This window comes from Sorex fumeus, unplaced genomic scaffold (genome assembly GCF_029834395.1).
Source record: "Sorex fumeus unplaced genomic scaffold, SorFum_2.1 ptg000044l, whole genome shotgun sequence".
NCBI lineage: Eukaryota > Metazoa > Chordata > Mammalia > Eulipotyphla > Soricidae > Sorex > Sorex fumeus.
Genome location: NW_026606101.1, coordinates 68,964,189 through 68,976,494, shown reverse-complemented (window position 1 = coordinate 68,976,494; position 12,306 = coordinate 68,964,189). Strand labels below are relative to the sequence as shown.

Below are 12,306 nucleotides of genomic sequence, written 5' to 3'. Positions count from 1 at the left end.
TTTTTTTTTTAGCGACGCGGAGGTGACCACTGGCACTAAAGGGAAGAACTGTGTGTGCGGAGCAAGGAAAGTGTTGCATCTACTAGGCAGATTATTTTTGCACAAAGTGCTGATGAGCCGTGGTGTACTTTTAAAAAATTCTACCATTTTAAAAAGAAAGTAAAATTATACAGAAGTAAGAAATACAGCAAAACACGGCCTCCCCCCACCCGCCGCTCGCGCAAAACGGCGCACCGGTCAAGAGTCAAGTGAAAAGCCTTCCGGAGCGGCGGGTGGAAGCTGACGGGGGCGTGGGAATGGGCGGGGCTTAAGTGGAAGGGGCGGGGCTTGAGGCTCCCAAGCCGGACCGCCCTTTTGAAGAGCGCTCTCCGTGCCCCGCCCATTAGGGGCGGATCTAGTTTCGGCCACGCCTCCGAGTGGGCGGGGCTTGCGGTCCCCGCGCGGTCCCGGCGCCCTAGGCCGGGTGTCCCGGGCCCTGGCACCGACCCAGTCTGGTCGGCTGGTGCGGGCGCGGCCTGTACGGCGTTCCCGCAGTGCCCCCGCGGCTCGCCGAGTGTCTGCCTCCGCGGAGCCCCGCCACGCGCAGGTAAGCGCTACCTGGGGGCCGGTGCCCTCTCGGGTGCCCGCTGAGAGCCGGGTGCCCGGGGCAACAGGTGGCTGCTGGGTGCCCAGGCCGGCCGCGAGGAGCCCAGAGCGCCTCCAAGGGCCTGGAGCGCCGCTGAGGTCCCGGCGGCGTGCGTTAGGGACCCCACCGCGCGCGCGCAACAGGTGCAGAGGAAAAGTCTCGGGCAAATGCTTACCCGGCAAAGAAGCACGGAGCCTCCCTCGCCCCACTTTCCTCGGGGCGCACACGGCAAAATGTGCACGAGCCCCACAAGCTAGTCTACAGGCGCCCGGCGTCCAAGTTAAAAGTGTTCGAGGAGGTGGCGCTGCGAAGTGCAGGGCGAGCATTTAACCCCGGAGTTCCAGCCGCAGCAGCTCAAACTCGCTAGGAGCCCCGGGTGGGTCACGCACAGGCAGACAGCAGGCACGATTCTCTGGGAGAGAATCGGTGAGAGCATCTGGGAGAGCAAGGTCCTCAACGTCCTCCTCTGTGAAAAGGGACAGTCCCCCCCAGCCCCCCCCTACAGTTGCCACTTTGAGTGTCAGTACTCAGTCAAATTGCCAGTGAGCAATAAGTGGAGGAAAAGTGAAGATTTTTCTGGAGTCAGCTGTTGATCTGGACTAAGGGGGAGCCTCTGAGCAAACTCACCTGGCCCCCCTCCCCCCCAGCAAACTTACCGCCCTCTCCTCCAGCCTGCGGGGGAGAGGGGGGTGGGTTCTGGTCTAGCAGAACCTCTCCCACCGCCCACCGCCCAGCTCACGGCTGCTTGGCTCATTCGTTCTCCAAGCGCTGAGCTGCCGCCCACTTCCCTCTGGCTTGCAAATTTCCCAGAGAAACGGGCATAGGCCCTGCCTTCCCAGTTTAGGGGAAGCCAACAAGCAGTTCCAGGTCCACTGGCTGGGCATTCGGGAGCCCAGATGAAGGGGGCTCACCGAGAAGCCCCCTGTTTTGGGCCGATGTGACCCAGTTTCAGAAGCTTTGCTCTAAGTGCCAGTGCCACGGGCGCCCAGAACATCAGTGTCGCAGTCTAAGCATCAGATCCCCCTTTCACCAGCAACGTCACCCTCTAAACTTATCCAGACACTCTCCAGGGATGGCAGATGTGACCCCCCCACCCCCCCCACACACACTGAGGACCCCTCAGATCTGAAAGTCCAGGGAGTTAGGACCAGGCTTTGGGCTGTCAGCTGTTTTGTGTCTTAGTTATTTGCATTTCCCCTACACACACACACACACAAACACACACACACACACACACACACACACACACACACACACACACACACTCAGGGGACCTATGAGCCTATTCCTGGCGATACTCAGCCCACCAGGCCAGACAATTCAATGCTCAGTCCAAAGATGCAGCCTACTCAGGTCCAGTGGTGCTGGGGGCCACCCTGGGCATCCTTGGGCCTTCGGGGCTCTACCCAGCAGTGCGTGGTGGGGCACAGTCTGGGGATCAAGCTAGAGCCTGTGCGTGCCGAGCAGCACCCCTGGTCCCTGAGCTCTCTCCTTGGCCCCACTCAGTATGTTTTATTGACTTCCATGGTGACTCCCAATTCCTTCTTTGGTGCAGTGCCCCCGGTGGTTACAGACTTGGGATTGGCTCTGCAGCAAAGAGCTGGGAGACCCAGAGAGTGGGGGTGGGACCCCATTGAGAGGGCAGCCTGGCATAGCTTGTGGCCAGTGGTGAGAAATGCAAGGACAGATGTTAGTGGAAGGGTGCTGCAGAGATAGGGCGAGTGGGGGAGCTTGTACCGCTCCCTCTGTGCCTGCCCCAGGAAGGGGCAGCTCCTGGGGGGGAAGCAAACTGGAGCTGGAGCAGCCTGGCCACGCTTGAGATCTGTCTCTTCCCAGCTCTAGGTCTGTGGCTGAGCTGGGCTGGGCTCTTTGGGTTTGTTTGTGGAGGCTCAACACCATATCAGGTGGGCTACGGCCCTGTGGTGAATGAATGAATGAATGAATGAATGGTAGCATGGTTAATGTAGCATTGTTACTGCAATAACTGTTATGAATGAATGTTGGCATTCATGGAGATGCTCTCTGGTCAGTCTCTCTGTAACGCTGACATGTCAGAGGTTACTACTGCCATCACGGCTCCTATAGCTGTTAGGGCCATATTCTGGGCAAGAATGGGCAAAACCAGGACCAGAAAGACAGTCCAGTGGGTTGGGTACCTGCCTTGTACACGGCCCACCTCGGCTAGAGCTCCATATATGGTCTCCCAAGTCTTGCCAGGAGTGTCCCCCAGACTGTGTGCAGAGCCAAGGTGATGCCCTGAGCACCTCCTGGCATGGCCCTCACACAAAACGGACAAACAAAAGTGGTGAAACCAGGCAGGCAGAAGGAGGCAGGGCGAGTGGCAGCTCTGAGGCTCTGCACAGGATGATAGCAGGGACCGGGGGTTATCTGGGCAGTGGTTGTGCCAGGAAGCCTTGGCCCTTGCTGGGAAGAGTGTTCTCTGTGTGATAAAGGGCTCTGGGTCCCCACACTGGCAGGAGGCCCTGGGAGTCAGGGTATCTCTGAAAAGATACTTAGGTTGAGAAAAAGTCCAGCTCAGTTGGGGATCAGCAAACTTGGGTTCATGTAAAATGATCACATTTGGTCCTGCTAGGGTCTGGGAGGGGTGGAGTCTAGTTCTGAGAAGCCTGTATCCCAGAGCAGCAAATCCAGAATAAATGCACATTGAACTGCAAGACCCAGTGTTGAAGTGGTCTTCAAAGAAACACCCAAGGTCGTTGGGAGTGGAGGTGACGCCGGGGATTGTGGAGCTGGAATGCGTTATGCATAAAGCCCTGTCAGTAACAGTATTTCAAAACACAGTGCCTGAAAGTAAAATAATTTTTAAAAGCCTGCCTGTCATAGAGACAGACTGGGGAGTGGGAGGGAAACAGACCGTTGGCGGAGGGAAGGTGACACTGGTGGTGGAACTGATGTTGGAATGTTACATGCCTGGAACTCAATCTTGTAAGTTATGGTGCCTTCATTTAAAAAGAAAGGGGAAGAGGCTGGAGTGATAGCCCAGTGGGGAAGGAGTTTGCCTTGCACGCGGCCAACCCGGGCTCGATTCCCAGCATCCCATATGGTCCCCTGAGCACCACCAGGAGTAATTCCTGAGTGAAGAGCCAGGAGTAAGCCCTGAGCATTGTCAGGTGTGACCCAAAAAGCAAAATAAAATAAAATATAAAATAAAAAGAAAGGAGGGAAAAAAGATGTAAGAGTTGGAGACATGGTATAGTAGGTAGGTTATGCTACCTGATGCCACCTGTGGTCCCCTGAGTACCACCAGGAATGGTTCCTGAGCAGAGCCAGGAGTAAACCCTGAGCATCACTTGGAGTGCCTCCCCACCAAAACACTTGAATGCTGCTCTTGCTATGTTAGCGTTTTCATTCAGCAGCGAGCAGTGAACAGCCCAGCTCCAGAGTCCCATCAAAGTGCCCGCCTGACCTTGCAGAAAAACCCAGAAACACCACAAAAACTGAGCTTTTGTATCTACCAAAAGGGCATTACTCTATCCAATCCGCTGTTGTCCTGTGGGTTTTAAGCACCTATCAGCACATCAAGTGTGGTGCTCAGCCCTGAGGCAGCCATTACTGACCCTCCAGTTCTTTCCGCGGGAGGAGCGGAGGGAGGAGGGTGCAGGCAGAGCTGCAGCTGGAGCCTGAGCACTGTCCCACCCAGACATGAACTATCTGCAGACACTGACCAGACTCGGGGTGCAAGGAAGGCAGCTTTGCGTGTTTCCCATTCATTATTTTAAGTACTTGACTGTGAAATTTTAAAAGAGGGAGAAATGGCAAAATTCTAACTGATGTGCCTTTCAACTTCAGGTCTTCTATCATCGAGATAAATCTTGCATGCATCTCTGTGCGACCACTTTGGGCTGTCGAAGCTCTTAAATAAGTGGCTCGTTCTGACCACTGTCTTTATGTGTTCATTTGTCACAAATCCTGGGTAAAAGCAGACAGATCCCATTTTGCAGGATGGCTGATAGACAGTGTCCCCCTGGGTTTATTCAGGCAGTTCTGCCGGCGTTTACCAAACCATGGGAGTCTCATGAGTGCCTGGCCACCATCTCTCGCTCACACGGGACCTGCAGCCCCAATTGAGGTGTTGGGAAGGATATTCTGTGTCTGGTGTGACTCCAGGGAAATCAGCTCTGGGGAAATTGCAGGTGCCATATGCTGGGCTTGGAACAGGGCGGAGAGGTCTGCTCTTTCTACCCGGGAATATGCCATCTCTGGGCCTGCCCTGCTGCCCCTGCTCTGGCCAGCACTGTCCTTTAACCCAGATCCTGGAGCAGCTGCAGAGAATCCCCAGCCAATCAGGGAAGCCTTTTTGAATGGTGCCTGTCTTGCCAGGGTTGTACAGGCACCTCTGTCAGGCAGTCCCTCTCCAGAAGCCCTGGAGATACCTGGTCTGCCCACGACAGGCCCCTTGCATCACCTTGAGACCAAGGGTAGTTGGTTCCCATCTCAGAGCCTGGCTCCCTCTGCCTCCCTCCCTTTCTTCCTTCCATCGCCCCCACTGGTAGGCTCCTGGGAATCAGAACCCAGAGCGAGAAAGGTGCCCTCTCCATCCACCATGTGGTGCCCAATGCTGAGATGGATTCTGAAGCAAGACAGCATGAAGCACATAAATACACACAGTGTCACATTATAAGTTGACTGAGCTGCCAGGAAGGTGGAACTGATGGAGAAATACAGTCGGCACCCACGTGAGCTGGAGGAGGTCCATATGTGTTGATTGGAGGTTGAGATTCATTTCTTTTCTAGAACTTCGAAGACCGTAGGATGGCATTTTAAAAAAATAAATTCAGGTAAACAGCGCTTAATGCTTCCAGGATATCCTCCCAAAGAGGGTGTGCTGAGGAAAAGCCCATGCTCAGGCTTTGAGGTCTGTGTTTTCACGCAGACCAGTGTGGAAGCTGCTGGGATTTCACCCTTCGAGGCTGCTGTCTCTGCATCACGTGGCTCCCCTAGTTTGGACTTGGTGGGCCCTCCCAGGCTGAGTTCCCTGAGCGGGTTTTCTCCTGGTAATACCCGCACACTCTTGGCTGAGAGTCTGCTTGTATGTTTTCACCGTGTAACCCAGAGTTAAGCTGATCATTAATGTCCAGAAGGGTGGGACCCACAGCTAGGTCTGCCAGGTGCAGGGTGAGCAGACCAACGCCTTGCTGTCCCCACACTGTCCCCCCAGAAATGGGCCTCACTCCAGCCTTCAAACCATCCTGTTCCGCAGAGAGCAGGGAAAATGTCCCAGTTAGTTGCTTGATTTGAGGAGTCACAGCCAGAGATTCCTTCTGGCTCTGTGCTCAGGTATCACTCCTGATGGGGCTCGGGGGATCATCTAGGGTGCCAGGGAGCAAACCTGGGTCAGCCACCTAGAAGCAAAGCACCTTACCTGGTGTACCATTGTTTTGGATTTGGGGATTATTTTTGGTTTGGGAGGAGTCACAACTGGCAGTGTTTAGGACTAGTCCTGGCTCCATGCTCAGGAGGAACCCCTGGTGGTGCTCAGGGAACCGTGTGTGGTGTTGGGAATTTGAGCCAGGTAGTGGCTGCTGCAGCTGTGTGCAAAACCAGTGCTTCACCTCCTGTACTGTTTCCCCAGCTCTAAAAGGCTGTTTGAAATAAGACACGGCCCAGATCATCCCAGGAAATAACCTCTCCACACCTGAGAACTACTAACAGGTTGTTGTACTTATTTAGCCAGAGCTGTTGACAAAATAAATCTTGGCTCTTACCGCCATGTCAAGCAGAGGTTTAATTCCAGGAGTTGAGCTGCTGACTTCTCCTGAGCAAAGAGAGAAAGCCCCCCCTGTGTGGTGCAGAATCAGGGTGGCTGAGTCTCCAAGTTATGGCCCTGGGGTATGTGAAGAGGATGAAAAGCACATGGCTTTGCCCTAGGGAGAATAGAAGTGCTTCGAGAACAATTCCGTCCATAGGGGGTGCACACTGTAACAGTAGCTGAGGGGAAAAAAAACAGTGCACTTTATGTTGGAATGCAGGAAAGCTCTATAGAACCAACAGAATATTCGAGAAAGACTGGGAAAAAATGTACAGCACAGCAAAGGACTAAGGGATGAGTTCAAGAGAAAAAATCTTCGGTCTCTGAGGAACAGGAAGGGTTTTCCATGGGTTTCATGGAAAGCCAGGAGTTCAAGAAATCAAAAGAAAATATCTTCCCAGAACTGAAGAGTACATGCACCCATATCCAAGAGGCCCGAAGAAATCCAAATTAAAAAAGAAAAAAAAATGACATGATCAAAATGGCAAAATGGCAAAAGACAGAGACAGAATATTGCAAGCAGCAAGAGCAAAGAAGGAACTCACGAAGGAAATTCCATTATATTCATGGCAGATTTGTCAGATGACACTCTATGGGCAGAAAAAGAATGGGGAGATAGGGTTTTAAAGACTGAATGAAATGAATACTTCACCAGGAGTACTATATCCGGCTAGATTATCATTCCGATTTGAAGGAATGATACAAAATTTTCCAGACAAGCAGCAGCTTAAGAACTTCACAGCCTTAAAACCAGTTTTTCAAGAACCACTCAAGGAGCCTCTTCCGTAAAAGGCAAGACAAACCCCACAATCACACATAACGCCTGCAATGAAGGCCATAAATCCCCTCTCCATCCAGCATCCGCCTTCTCCCTCAGTGACAGTGGACTCGACTCCCCAATCAGAAGACACGTGGCCGATGGACCAGAAAACAAACCAACATTTTGCTGCCTTCAACCATTCCTGTGCATGATCAGAAATAGGTGTTTACTGCACAAAGGCTGTACTCAGCACCGCAACAGGCCGCGCTTGGTTAATCCTCCAGCCTGGCCTTCTGGGTTACTTGCACGGTGCTATGGGTCATTCCTGTTGCCGTGTGGTTCTGGTTGGTTGTTTCATCTAGGGGCCGTGGGGAGTGAGCGAAAGTGTACCCGTGTCCCCTAGCCCTGCTACAGTCATCAGTAAGGACAGGGCTGCTGGAGATACAGGAAGAGGGTGTCCCTGCAGCGCCACTGATCAGGGTCTGTCATTTGAAAAGCGACAGAACCTGGGGCTTGCACACAGCCGACCCGGGTTCGATTTCCAGCATCCCATATGGCCCTCCGAGCACTGTTAGGAGTAATTCCTGAGTGCATGAGCCAGGAGTAATCCCTGAGCATCTCCGGGTGTGACCCAAAAAGCAAAAAAATAAAAATAAAAATAAAAATAAAAAAAAAATTAAAAAAAAGTGACAGGACCTTCATTCCAAAGTTGGAGCCCGTAAGCCCATATTGGAATGCGGGGAGCTTGGATGGGTCCTGTGTGGCAGAGCAGGGGTCCACACAGGGGGCCCGTGATGAAGGCCTGGTCAGCTGCTTCCTCGCAAACACAAAGGTCAGACGGCCAGCTGGTGAGGAGGCTCGAGGGGTGGGGAACACTCCTAGTGTCTGCAGGACCCTGAGTTTGATCCCTGGCACCAGCTTCCCATCCCCACCAGCGCGCTGGCTCTAACCACTGTGAATAAGAACAGGAAGAGGAGATCCATGGGGAGCCAGTACATGCTCCAGTGACCAGAGAGCCCAGCCCGAGAGAAGTCGTGACACCTGCCAGGGGTGCCTCAGAGGGACCCGTGTGCCTCTGAACACCAACTGGGGGTCCTTTATCAGAGTTCCTCTAGAACTTCTTAAAAATTCCTGAGTGGACTGAAGATGAGTAATGGTCCTCCCGCTCATTACAGTTTAAGGGTGCATGACTCAGCCTAAGTCCATCGGGTGCCTCCTCGTCTGGCCTCGTTGCACAGCCCAGGAGGCAGCACTGCAGGGGCGCGGCCCGCTTCCCATCTCTGGGGGGCTGTGCACAGTCAAGGGCCCTGGGGCCTCCCTCCTGTCACCTCTTAGTCCTTAGCAGGGGTTGGATTTTAGCCTTTGAGGGAACTCTTTGGTGAAGCTTCATCTCTCTCTCTCTCTCTCTCTCTCTCTCTCTCTCTCTCTCTCTCTCCCTCTCCCTAATGGCATGTTCACACACTTCTATGATCTCCCTTCTTTACATACACACATACACACTCAAGTCCATTCTCACACACTCTGACAACACACTTACACACACTCTCACATGGTCATACACAGTCTGTCTCCCACACCCACATTCACGCCCCCTCCCCATCCCCATCTCTGCACTCTCCCGCATACTCACACCCTCCTCCCTCCCCCTTCCTCCTTCCCTTCATGCCCCACCTCTGTCTCTCTCTCTCTCTTTCTCTCTCTCTCTCTCTCTCTCTCTCTCTCTCTCACCCACCCTGCACTACCCAGACTTCTTATCCTGCTCAGGTCCAGGCCTTGGCAACTTTGTTTTCTGTTCTTTAGGCCGACCCCCTCTGTGAGCCCTGCTCCCTGCTTCCTGTGTGGCTTCCAGCTGAGGCACAGCAGCACACGCCAGCACTTCTCTAACTCATTCACTTGGCCCAAGTTTGGAGATCCTGCCTGTGCTTTAACTGAGATCCAGATTTAAGACTGCGTGGTTCTTGAGGAACGATCCCAGGTGCACTTGCAATAGGTGGAGAAATGAGCCCAGGAAGATGTCCAGGGCGCCAGTCTGGACCACTGAGTAGAAAGGTGCTGGGGTCCCCGGAAGTTGGTGTAGACCACAAACCCAGAGTTAGCTCTATAAGGGTCTAGAGGGACAAGTGTATACAGCTCATTGCCAACCTATTGTTGATGGAGCTCCTTAGGTGTGTGTGGTGGGAAGGAGCCAGTTAACTCCAGGAGTTTCTGGAAGCTTCTGGTGACTTCTGGTGGAGCAGCAGGGCAGAGGGATACAGAAGGAGTTGTGTGGGAGTAAAGCTTGTGTCTCTCTGATGAGGAGGCCTGAGTACTCAGGCCCCAGCAGTGTCTGCTGTGACAGTCTTCAACTTCACAAATGCCATCAGTGTACTGAATGGAAAACAGCCCTATCCATATTTCTGTGCTGCGCGGAGACCCAGGCGAACGCAACTGAAGACTGCGTTAAATATTAACCAGCCATCAAAGCTGGAGAAAAAAGCAAGGCAGGGAAACTTTGAATCAGTGAAATAGAGCCATATATTTTTTTTCTTGGTAGCTTGGGACAGAATCCCCACATTGAAGTGGCAGAAAGGTGAAATGACACAACTCTGTAAAGCAGGCCCTGGGAAAATGGGACAGTTTCACTTCCTCTGCTGTAGCTCACTCCCACTCTCTCTCTCTCTTTCCTTCTCGAGCACATAAACATGATCCTAAAAGAAGAAAACATTCATGGAAGGCAAACGGTTCAGTTTCTTTGCACCAGCCTCTGAGTAGATCTGTGTGGGCCTGATTTTAGGCCATTTACTTTCTAATACAGGATTTTTAAATACAGGATTTTAAAATACAGGGTTCCCAGCCTGAGCCTGGAGAGCAGGGGACAGAATTGCTGTTGTGAAATGGCTTCAGGAGCCATGATGAACGATTTGAAATCATTGCCTTTACACAGAACCGCTCCATCTCCAATTAAAGATTTAGGAAGCTCTTCATCAAAACCTCTATTAGCAATTGAGGTCTACAGTATGCTGACATTTCAACTTAATTCACTCTATAGTTTTATGAGTCCCCATCCATTTTATTTGCTTGTTTGTTTTCTTTTTTTTTCCCCCAAGGCTCAGAGGAGGAATAATGGCAGAAATTGGGGCCATACTGCTGATTCTACAGACACTCTCCATGTGTTTAGGATTATTAAGTCTCTGGGGATATTTGTCACTCCAGCTAAAGAACTCACCCTCGGAGATGATGCGTCACTGGGTAGCCAGTGCAGCTGTGTTTGGGGCTAGGTGCAAGTGCCCTGAGAGACGGGCGTCTCAGGAATCATACAGAAAGGGTTCAAGACTCCTGTGTGTTTTGGAGAAATGCGGCCATTTAACCTTTAAGCCGCACAGGGATGGAGACTGGCTGCCCCATGCTTTGTCCTGGGGACATATACGCAACCCTCTCCCCATGTGCCCAAGTGACTTATTTCTTTCTTTCATTTTTTTTCTTTTTGGGTCACATCCAGCGATGCACAGGGGTTACTCCTGGCTCTGTACTCAGGAACTGCTCCTGGTGGTGCCTGAGGGACCATATGGGATGCCGGGAATCGAACCCGGGTCAGCCGTGTGCCAGGCAAACACCCTACCCACTGTGCTATGGCTCCAGCCCTGACTTGTTTAAGAGACTGAAGTTCCCAGGATGAAGCTCTGCCCACTCGTGGACCACCTCCAACTGGGAAACGTCTGGGTCCCTGGAGGTGGGAGATTGTTTCCGGGGTATGCAAGATCATTTCCCACATGCTGGTAGATTAACCCCCAGCCCCAATTTCAAATTCCTTTTCCTTTTAACCTTTCTTGTGTTTGGACCACACCCAGCAGTGCTCAGGGCTTGCTCCTGATTCTGTGCCCAGGGTTCACTCCTGACAGTGCTCAGGGAACCATAGGGGGTGTTGACCCTGGCCTCATGCAAGGCAAACACCTTCCCTGCTGCACTCCCTTCCAGGTTCTTCCTGCTTTCCAGCACCTAGCACTTACCTGCCACTCTGTTAGCTCCTGGGCAGGTCACAGGTGAACTATTGAAAAGCTTAGGAAACTTCCGGCACAGAAAACCAAGTATGAGACAATGGCCCAGACAAGAGCCACAGCTCAAGGCCCTAAGCCATTATAGAAAACCATCCTCTGACTCTTGTCTCCTAGTTCCGGCAGTTGCCTTGAATCCAGGGCTCTCGTTCAGTAACATCTGGTGCACACTAACACATCAGCCTTTTCACAGAGCCTGGCCCTAGGGCCCCGGAAGCCTTCAGTTTGCTTTGACACTAGTGGTCAGGAGCTGGTGTTTCCATGACTGACCTGTAGGAGGCAGTAGAGAACCTGGTGGCTCAGTGAACGGCCCTTGTCTGGCTTCCAGACTGCAGCTCTTCTGGCAGACCCTGACCGAACCGAGCAGAGCTGGGCAAGGGCTTCCCACCCCACCCTGTCTGCTCCCTGCAGCTGAGCCTGCTGGTCCCCTGGAGCCTCTCCCTGCCCCCTGTCCAGGCATCCCTCACCCGTGCGCCTCACCTTGACTCCGGCCACCCCAGTCACATAGCTCAGTCCCTGTGCTGAGTTTCAGGGGCCAGCTGGGTCCCCCACGGCAGTCCCTACTCCCCCTCCTTCAGAGCAAGCACGCACCGAGAGGTCAGCAGCCACAGTCAGGGTCAAACCATTGGTCCCAGGCTCAGCCTCCCAGACTGACCTGGCTACCCTAGGTCAGGAGAAGGCTCAGTGTCCCCATGGGTCCACTGGAGGTTCTGTGTAGGGGTGCAGTGGACCTGTGGCTACAAGGTCCCCCCAGAAGGCCCTGAGTTGGGCAATTCCCCCTGCCCCTCTGCTGAGGCCTCTGCTGGGTGGGATCCATCTGCTTTCTGGGGGTCTGGAGGGCGCATCACCCCTGCACCCTCTCGGGGACTACGGCCTTGCAGGTGTTTCAGTTCTTCAGAAGACACACCCCGGTGTTTGGTCTGGCACTCGTAACTGTGCAGGGGGTTCAGTGATTACCGTCCACTCTGCCAGGCGCCCTCCTGGTACAGTGGGTGACTGTGCACACGGCCCGGTTTCACAGAGCGTCCCCTGCCTCTCCAAGCACTTAGAGTCAAAATGCTGAGGTGTTTATAATGGCCTTGAGAATACTTCCAGGGAGGAGAAGGAGATTAAACATGGA

General features: G+C 53.1%; 1 protein-coding gene across 1 annotated transcript in view; it reads left to right on the top strand.

Moving 5' to 3' along the window:
• Nucleotides 1-445: 445 nt before the first annotated feature.
• NMNAT3 (nicotinamide nucleotide adenylyltransferase 3) overlaps nucleotides 446-12,306 on the top strand; it is a 94,270-nt gene continuing 82,409 nt past the window's right edge. Inside the window, exon 1 of the mRNA XM_056122052.1 lies at nucleotides 446-586. The gene's annotated coding sequence lies outside the window, so the exon portion shown is untranslated. The remainder of the gene's footprint in view (nucleotides 587-12,306) is intronic.